General features: G+C 43.5%; 1 non-coding gene across 1 annotated transcript; it reads right to left on the bottom strand.

Moving 5' to 3' along the window:
- Positions 1-511: 511 nt before the first annotated feature.
- On the bottom strand, positions 512-618 carry LOC130500442 (small nucleolar RNA R71). The gene has a single exon (XR_008939067.1). It is a non-coding gene; the product is annotated as a small nucleolar RNA R71 (small nucleolar RNA).
- Between the last annotated feature and the right edge of the window lie 9,021 nt (positions 619-9,639).

Below are 9,639 nucleotides of genomic sequence, written 5' to 3'. Positions count from 1 at the left end.
GCAACAGGCTCATTTCAACAGATTAGGTTTTGATATGGCTCACCATCAGAACCAGAATCAAGATGGGGAGATCCCTTTGGGAGCTGCCCAAGAGGGAAATGGTCAAGGAGCTGCCAACCTTCGACCACAACACCCACAGCGCCAAGCTCGCGCCATTGGAACCTATGATCGCCCTCACATTCATGGTCATAGGTTGGGAATCAGAGCACCACCTGTGGAGAACAACAACTTCGAGATCAAGTCAGGGCTACTCAACACCATTGAGCACAACAAGTTTCATGGCCTGGCAGCTGAAGATCCTATTGATCATTTGTACAAGTTTGATCAGTATTGTAGTTTGTCCAAGACAAATGGTGTCTCTGAAGATGCATTCAAGCTGAAGTTGTTTCCCTTCTCTTTGGGAGACAAGGCACATCAGTGGGAGAGGTCTGTCCCAAGTGACACTATCACCACTTGGGAGGGATGTAAGGAAGCCTTCTTGGAGAAATTCTTCTCTACCTCAAGGACAGCTAAGATAAGGAACGAGATTTCTGGTTTCCAGCAGAAGAATCTAGAGAGCTTCAATGAGGCATGGGAGAGATTCAAGGACTACCAAGCTCAGTGTCCTCATCATGGTTTCAGCAAGGAGAGCTTGCTTAGCACTTTCTACAGAGGAGTTCTCCCATCTTGCAGAAACAGGCTTGACACTGCTAGTAATGGTTTCTTCTTGGGCAGAACGGTGGAGGATGCAGAGGAACTGGTGGAGAACATGGCAAAGAGTGACTCAGTCTACAATGAGGAGTATGATAGAGCCAACAGAGGGGATGACCAGCAGACAAGGAGAGATATCAAGTCTTTGCAAGACAAGTTGGACTTGGTTCTTTCAAACCAATCCAAGAAGGAGCAGGTTAGCTTTGTTGGTGATCCTAGTCAAGAGGTTCCTCCTAAGGTGAATGAAGTTGATGGTTTAGAAGGGCAAGAAGAGCTTTGCTTCATCAACAACAATGGTACATGGTACAGAAAGGAGCCCAACTTTCAGTACAACAACTACCAGCAAAGACCTTATTCCAACAACCCACAAGGTGGTTACCAGCCTAGGAACAACCAACAAGGAAGCCATCAACCTCAGCAAAACCCTCCTCCTGGTTTCTCCAATAAAGGAAACCAGTCTACTCAAGCCCAAGGAAGTTCTTCTCAACCTAAGGCTCAAGACACAAGTGTGGAATCAATGTTCAAGCAACTACTTGAAGCTCAATCAAGAAATGAGAAGCAAATTGGTTATGAGTTGAAGAACATCCACTCAAAGATTGATGGGAGCTACAATGAGCTCAACAACAAGTTCAGAGCTTTGGAGAATCAGTTTGCCTCTATGAGTTCTAACTCCAATCGCCAACAAGGAACTCTTCCCGGAAAGCCTGAGCAAAACCCAAAGGAGACAATGAAAGCAATCACTCTAAGGAGTGGCAAAGAGTTGCCTTCAAGAGTTCTCACCAAGGATGATGAGAAACAAAGTGGGGAGGTGGCCATCAACATAGATGATGATGTGGTGATTGTAGATGAGAAGACCAATGATGAGATCTTGGAAAAGATAGTAGAAGCTAAGGGTAAAGGGAAGATTGGAGAAGAGAAGAAAACAGTGAAACACGGTGAAGTTGCTACTCCATCAAAAGAATCTTCTTTTATCCCTCCTCCTTATGAACCCAAGCTCCCATTTCCTGGAAGATTCAAGAGGCAACTGTTGGAGAAGTACAAGGCACTCTTTGAGAAACAAATGAGTGAAGTTCAGGTCACAATGCCTATCATTGATGCTTTCATGCTGGTTCCTCAATACAGCAAGTTCTTGAAAGATGCTGTAGCCGCAAAGAAGAAAGAAATGGAAGGCATGATGATCCTTACTCATGAGTGTAGTGCAATCATCCAGAGATTGAACATACCAAAGAAGCTAGAAGATCCAGGATGCTTCACACTCCCTTGTGCCATTGGTCCTATAGAGTTTGAGAAGTGTCTTTGCGATCTTGGGGCTAGTGTCAGTCTCATGCCTTTGTCAGTTGCGAAAAGACTTGGATTCACTCAGTACAAGAAGTGCAGACTTTCATTGGTATTGGCTGATCGATCAGTGAAGTTCCCTGTTGGTATCTTAGAAGATCTCCCAGTGATGGTTGGAAATTGTGAGATTCCTACAGACTTTGTGGTGCTTGAGATGGATGAGGAGGCTAGAGACCCTTTGATCCTTGGTAGACCATTCTTAGCTACAGCAGGAGCTATAGTGAATGTAAAAGAAGGAAAGATTGATCTCCATCTGGGCAAAGGGCATGTTCTCCACTTTGACATCAAGGAGATGATGAAGAAGCCAACTGTGCAAAACCAAGCCTTCTACATAGAGGAAATGGAAGCTCTAGCTGATGAACTTCTTGAGGAGTTGGGACTAGAAGATTCTCTACAACATGCTTTGACCATAGACAAAAAGGTCCAAGTAGTAGAGAACCAGGAGAGTGCAGCCTATGGGAGAATGTTGGATGCGCGCAAGGGGTTTGTGGATAGGGAGCAGTATGAGGAGCTACCACAAGCATCTTCAGCTACTCAACAAGAGGTCAGTCATCAAGATGACTGGAGTGAGCTCAAAGCCCCTAAGGTGGAGCTTAAACCCCTTCCCCATGGTGTAAGGTACGCCTTTCTTGGCCCTAATGAAACTTACCCTGTCATTGTGAGTAGTGAACTTACTGAACTTGAGCTATCTGAACTTTTAAATGCTCTTAAAAGATTTAGAAAAGCAATAGGGTACTCTCTTGATGACATCAAAGGGATATCACCTACTTTGTGCATGCATAGGATACATCTTGAGGATGAATCTATGACTTCTATAGAACATCAAAGAAGGTTGAATCCCAACTTGAAAGATGTTGTAAAGAAAGAGATTCTTAAACTCTTAGATGCTGGTGTGATCTACCCTATCTCAGATAGTAAGTGGGTATCTCCTGTGCATGTAGTCCCAAAGAAAGGTGGTATCACTGTGGTTAAGAATGAGAAGGATGAATTAATACCAACTAGGACCATAACTGGTCATAGGATGTGTATTGATTACCGAAAACTTAATTCAGCCTCTAGAAAAGATCATTTTCCATTGCCATTCATTGATCAAATGCTTGAGAGGCTTGCAAATCATCCTTTTTATTGCTTTCTTGATGGGTATTCAGGGTTCTTCCAAATCCCCATACATCCCAATGATCAAGAGAAGACAACATTCACATGCCCCTATGGCACCTTCGCTTATCGAAGGATGCCATTTAGGTTATGTAATGCTCCAGCTACCTTTCAAAGGTGCATGATGTCTATCTTCTCTGACCTCATTGAGGATGTTGTGGAGGTGTTTATGGATGACTTCTCTGTCTACGGATCCTCGTTTTCTGCTTGTTTGTCAAATTTGTGCAGGGTCCTACAGAGATGTGAAGACACCAACCTTGTGCTGAACTGGGAGAAGTGCCACTTCATGGTTAAGGAAGGGATTGTGCTTGGGCACAAGATTTCAGAGAAAGGCATTGAGGTGGACAAAGCCAAGATTGAAGTGATGGTTAAGCTGCCTCCACCTAAGACAGTAAAAGACATTAAAAGCTTTCTTGGTCATGCGGGATTCTACAGAAGGTTCATCAAAGACTTTTCCATGATCTCTAGACCAATGACCAAGCTGCTGTGCAAAGAAGCTTCCTTTAGCTTTGATGTAGAGTGTCTTGAAGCCTTCAAGAAGCTGAAAGGCGAGCTAGTGAGTGCACCTATTGTCCAGCCACCAGATTGGAACCTCCCCTTTGAGATTATGTGTGATGCTAGTGACTACGCTGTTGGAGCAGTCTTGGGGCAGAAGAAAGACAAGAAGACACATGTGATCTACTATGCTAGTAGAACCCTTAATGATGCCCAAGTGAAATACTCTACAACAGAGAAGGAGCTGTTAGCCATCGTCTTTGCCTTTGAGAAGTTCAGGAGCTACCTTGTGGGGTCTAAGGTGATTGTCTACACAGATCATGCAGCTTTGAGGCACCTCCTAGCCAAGAAAGATGCCAAGCCAAGACTGTTGAGATGGATTCTACTGCTTCAAGAGTTTGATCTTGAGATTAAAGACAGGCCTGGAGTTGAGAATGGTGTGGCTGATCACTTGTCTAGAATGAGAGTGGAGTGTGGTATCCCCATTGATGAAGGACTTCCAGAGGAACAGCTTATGGCTATTAGAGCAGTGGTTGCAGTTTGCGAGACCGGTAAGAAGATTGAGGAAGTCAAGGCAACAAATGAGAAGGAACCTTGGTATGCTGATTTTGTCAACTATCTTGTTACTGGGAAGGAGCCACTGGATCTTGAAGGCTATGCCAAGAAGAAGTTTTACAAGGAGTTGAAGAGGTACTATTGGGATGAGCCCTTTCTCTACATACTTTGCAAAGATCAACTCTATAGAAGGGTAGTGGCTGAAGAAGAAGTAGATGGGATCCTCACACACTGTCATGGATCATCATATGGAGGCCACTTTGCTACATTCAAGACAGTTGCTAAGGTGCTACAAGCTGGATTTTGGTGGCCCCACATGTTCAAAGACACACAAGACTTTGTTTCCAAGTGTGATTCTTGCCAAAGGAGAGGAAACATCTCTAGGAGAAATGAGATGCCTCAAAATCCAATACTTGAGGTGGAAGTGTTTGATGTATGGGGAATAGACTTCATGGGCCCTTTTCCTTCCTCTTATGGCAACAAGTACATCCTTGTAGCTGTTGACTATGTATCTAAATGGGTTGAAGCAGTGGCAAGCCCTACAAATGACTCAAGAGTAGTAGTCAAGATGTTCAAAAGCATAATATTCCCAAGGTTTGGAGTCCCTAGAGTGGTTATAAGTGATGGAGGATCACATTTCATCAATAAGTTGTTTGAAGGTCTCCTAAGAAAGAAGGGTGTTAAGCACAAGGTTGCCACACCATATCATCCTCAGACTAGTGGGCAAGTGGAGCTTTCAAACAGGGAAATCAAAAGCATATTGGAGAAGGTTGTGGGTACTAAGAGGAAAGACTGGTCAGACAAGCTTGATGATGCACTTTGGGCTTATAGGACAGCATACAAGACTCCCTTAGGCACTACACCCTTCAACCTTGTCTATGGGAAGGCTTGTCATCTTCCAGTTGAGCTTGAGTATAAGGCAATGTGGGCTGTGAAGCTGTTGAACTTTGATATCAAGAGTGCCAAGGAGAAGAGACTGTTTCAGCTACATGAGCTTGATGAGATAAGGATGGATGCTTTTGAGAGCTCAAGGATCTACAAAGAAAAGACCAAAGCCTTTCATGATAAGAGCATCTTGAAGAGAGAGTTCAAGGCTGGAGATCAAGTTCTTCTCTACAATTCTAGGCTGAAATTGTTTCCCGGAAAGCTAAGATCAAAATGGTCCGGACCTTTCAAGATCAAGGAAGTAAGGCCATATGGAGCAATTGTGCTATGGGATAAGAATGGAGGAAATTTCACAGTCAATGGACAAAGAGTGAAGCCATACATGGCTACTACACGAGAGGAAGATGGAATGTCAGTTCCACTTTCTGATCCTACCCCAGCTTAGTCCCAAGGGAAGCAAAGTCAAGCTAGAGACTTAAAACAAGCTCACTTGGGAGGAAGTCCCATGTTTATCCTTGTGCATATTTTTTAAATTTTATTTTTAGTATCTAGTATTGCTTTTGGGGATTTTTTTCTGTGTGTTTTCAGGTCATCAGGTCCCAGATGAGAAACTGAGTCAACAAACAAGATGTTTGGAGGTTCACAAGAGCTCACAGCGGCCACGAGGAACAGTTTCATTAAGCCGTTGCGACCTGATACGAAAAAAAAAAAAAAAAAAAAAAAAAAAAAAAAAAAAAAATGTTAAGTGTCGCAGCGGCTTTTTGCAGCGGTTACTCCATACCGCTGGGTAAAACAGTGCTCCCTGCCCGACTTCGGGTTCTTGCAGCGGCTTGGTGTCGAGGTGGACCGCTGGGACGACGCGCATCGGGTTCTTGCAGCGGCTACGCCATACCGCTGAGCCTTAACCGACGCGTACCGACTCTGATTCCCGGTTCAATTCAATTGAACCAGACCCAATCAACCAGAACCGGACGCGACCACTCTTCTTCTTCCCTAAATCGTGACTCTCTCTCTCCTCTGCCCCATTCTCACGTGAACAAGAGAAACCATTCTCTCTCAAGTATCAACACTCATAACTCTCTCAATTCTCATTCGTTTTTGCTGATTCCGGTTGCTAAATCCGTGATTTTGCTTCATCTTTCCATTTCTCCACTCTTGTTTCTCAGAAACAAGCTAAGGTATCGCGATTTAAACACTTGAAATTCGTTGGTGAAAATTTCCAACTTTTTCAAAGTTGATGCATTGTTGATTCCATGCCTAAAGCTTGTTGATTATGCCTCTATTAGCTTGTTTGAGAAGTGGGTTTTGAATTTCATGATAAATTTGCATAATTTGAGAATTTGAGAATTAGGGTTCTTGGTGTTCTTGAAATTTTCGAAAATTTTGGGGATTTTGGTTGTTGTTGCTGTGATTGATAGCACTGAAGTGTTCTAAGGCTGCTGCTAGTTTCTTTTCATTTAAATCGCATTTGCCTTTGATAAATTGTGCTAAGAAGAGTAGTTTTTAAAATGTGATTTTCTAAATGAAAGCTTTCTCCTCTTTTACTTAGAGCTTGAGTTTATTCTTGTCTAGCACTTGAAATGAAAAAGATTGCTTAGTTAAGATTGCCTTGAGTTAATTTGATCTTTCTTTTTAGAAGCTATCTTTGCTTTGCAAGTTTCTTTTTGCATTGTTCTTATATGATCTCAAGTGTTTGATTTCAGGTAGTAATGGTGAGAACTAAAGCCAGCGCGGAAACCAAACCCAAATAGATCAGAGTCTGATTTCTTCCAAGCTGTGGGAACTTCATCTCAAGCTGTGGGAACTTCTTCTCAAGCTATGGTAACTTCTTCTCAAGCTGGAACAAGAGCAAACCCACCAAGAGCAGGCAGGCCCCAGCCTCCAACTCAAGTCTACCGACGAAAACCTGTTCCACAGAAGAAGGAAAAGACACCCACTGAACAGGCAGCAATTGAAGCTGAGATTGAGGAAATGATAGAAGAAGGTCTTAGAGCTGAAACTGAAGATGAGGAAGAAGCACCAGCTCCAACTCCTGCAACAGTCAAGAAGGGACAGAGAGTACCGCCAGCCACCAGAAACCATTCTCCAGCACAGCTCTACGAGCGCCTTTCTGAGGATGTTGAATGGCGAGCTATGAAATTTCCAGATCGGGAGACTCTTGAGACGCTTGGACTGTATCAGGATGTGAGACAGATTCTTCAGAACATGGGCATGGAGTCACTGCTTAGTATGAGCTACGGGGTTCATGAGGAGCTTTCTTGTCAGTTCTTGTCTTCATTCGTTGCTACCTCCATCGCGCCCGGAACATAAAACTGACGGGTATGGGCGCATTTCCTTCACGATACATAGGAAGACCTACAAGGTCGGGTTCAAGAAGCTGAGTTCTATTTTCGGATTTCCAGACAGACCTTCACCCTTCACACCTAATAGATCAGCGATTGTTAAAGAGATATGGAATGAGATCTCCGGGAAAGCTCGTGTGGCTGGGGAGGATAAGAGCACAGATATCTCAAACCCTGCAGTGAGATTGACCCATAAGGTCCTTACTCACACCTTCTACTCGCGTAGTGAACCTGGCGGGTAGAGATGTCAATTGGGCGGGCCGGGCGGGTTTGGGCGCGTGTCCGAATGGGCTTCATTTTTTTGTTGGACATTTTTGGTCGAAGCCCAAATAGAACCATGTCCAAATGAGACCATAACCAAATAAGACCATGATTTGTTGGGCTGTCCATGGGACCCATACACCCATTTAATGTAAACAATATAATTTTCATTTTTTCGATTTTTGTGGGAAATTGTGTTTTTCTGTTTTGGAAAAAATTGCATTTTCGGTTTTTGCGAGAAATTGTATTTTTTCGGTTTTGGCGGAAAATTGCGTTTTTTCAATTTTGCAGAAAATTACGTTTTTAGTTTTGGCGAGAAATTACGTTTCTAGGTATTGACGGGAAATTGCGTTTTTGATTTTGACAGGAAATCGGTTTTTTCGGTTTTGGCAGAAATTGCATTTTTTTCGGTTTTGGCGGAAAATTGTATTTTTCGATCTTGGCAGGAAATTACATTTTTCCGGTTTTGGCGGGCAACTATGTTTTTTCCGATTTTAACGAAAATTTACGTTTTTTCGATTTTAACGAAAAATTACGTTTTTCAGTTTTAGCGGAAATTATGTTTTCCATAACAAAAATCACAAATAAACAGTTAAAAATCAAACTTTCAGGCTTCAGGAAGAAAAAATGTTGGAAAAAAAATATTGTGTTTTTTCTAATTTGCTAAACCTAGATATTTTAGATTTTTGGGCCGCCCATTGTCCAAGTGGTTAAACCCAATATTGTCCATGTTATAATTGGGTTCGTCCATGTGGACAAAATTTAGTTACTGGGTCAAAATGGGCATGTCCATTTCAGACCATATCAATTTGGACACGGGCCGCCCATTTATAGCCCGCCCATTTGACATCTCTACTGGCGGGGCAAATGACGAAGAGCTTAAGCTTCTTGCTCTAGGACTCCTTCCCATACTTGAAGATAAACTGATAGACACCACTCCTGAAGATTTTGAGGATATGGGAATAGTGGGATTGTTGATGAAGAGATTCACTTATTACAAAGAGTGGGTTTGGACTACTAAGATTGCAAAACCGAAGCTGTTCATCGGGAGCTTCATTACCCCTATCTTGGAAGCAGTGGGTATTCGCTTGGGAACTCCGGATCAAGCTCCAGCCTCAATGGACATCCCCTACTTGCAGAGGACTCAATTTCTCACAGGAAAAGACGGCAAACCGTTTGCTTTTCCCTTCTGGTCACGCGATTTCGACCCTGTGCCGTTACACATCCTCCTTCCATGTGAGAGGGAGACAACTCTAGCTGATCCTCAGCATGTTAGAATTCACTCCTCCAGAGCATGAGCTTGTTCCTCTGATTTGGTGAATTTGAGAAAATCACCAGACCTCGCAAAAAGAGAGCCAGGGCTAGTGCTTCTCAGTCTGCTCGTTCCTAGTGATGCTGATGATGAAGGGCCGATCACACCAGGACCTAAGTATGGGACAGAGCGGTACTACTTTGCGCCTTATCGCGGTCTCACAACGAGTGTTGCATTGCGCCATTCTCTCTCTCAGAATGCTAAGCTACAAAGATGGAACAAGATGCAGGATAGGACCCTTTACAAGCTCAAGGAGTCGGTCAAAGTGCTTAAAAGACAGATGAAGAAAGGTCACTTCAATGCTAGCTCGGACAAGCAATCGGCTCAGGCTGCCGAAGGGATGATATTATGACAGAAGCTGGCCCTTCAACCCTCCCTAGACCCTCCTTCTATGATTCTAGGTCAGCAGCCCCTGCACCAGCACGCTCTCCAGACCATGAGCTTCGTAGAAGGCGCAGAACCCTTCTCCACCAGCTCGTGTCTCCTCCAACGAGTCCCTTCTTTGCCACTGCTGATGACTGGGACACTGAGGACACTCCTTCTATCCTTAGTCAGGTATCTTCTCACCTCACCATTGTACATACCAGTTTTTCTTTTGCATTTAATTCT

The sequence above is a fragment of the Raphanus sativus genome, chromosome 9, assembly GCF_000801105.2.
Source record: "Raphanus sativus cultivar WK10039 chromosome 9, ASM80110v3, whole genome shotgun sequence".
NCBI classification, from domain to species: Eukaryota; Viridiplantae; Streptophyta; class Magnoliopsida; order Brassicales; family Brassicaceae; genus Raphanus; species Raphanus sativus.
Note: the sequence above shows the minus strand (reverse complement) of the source record. Positions and strands in the feature narration are given on the sequence as shown.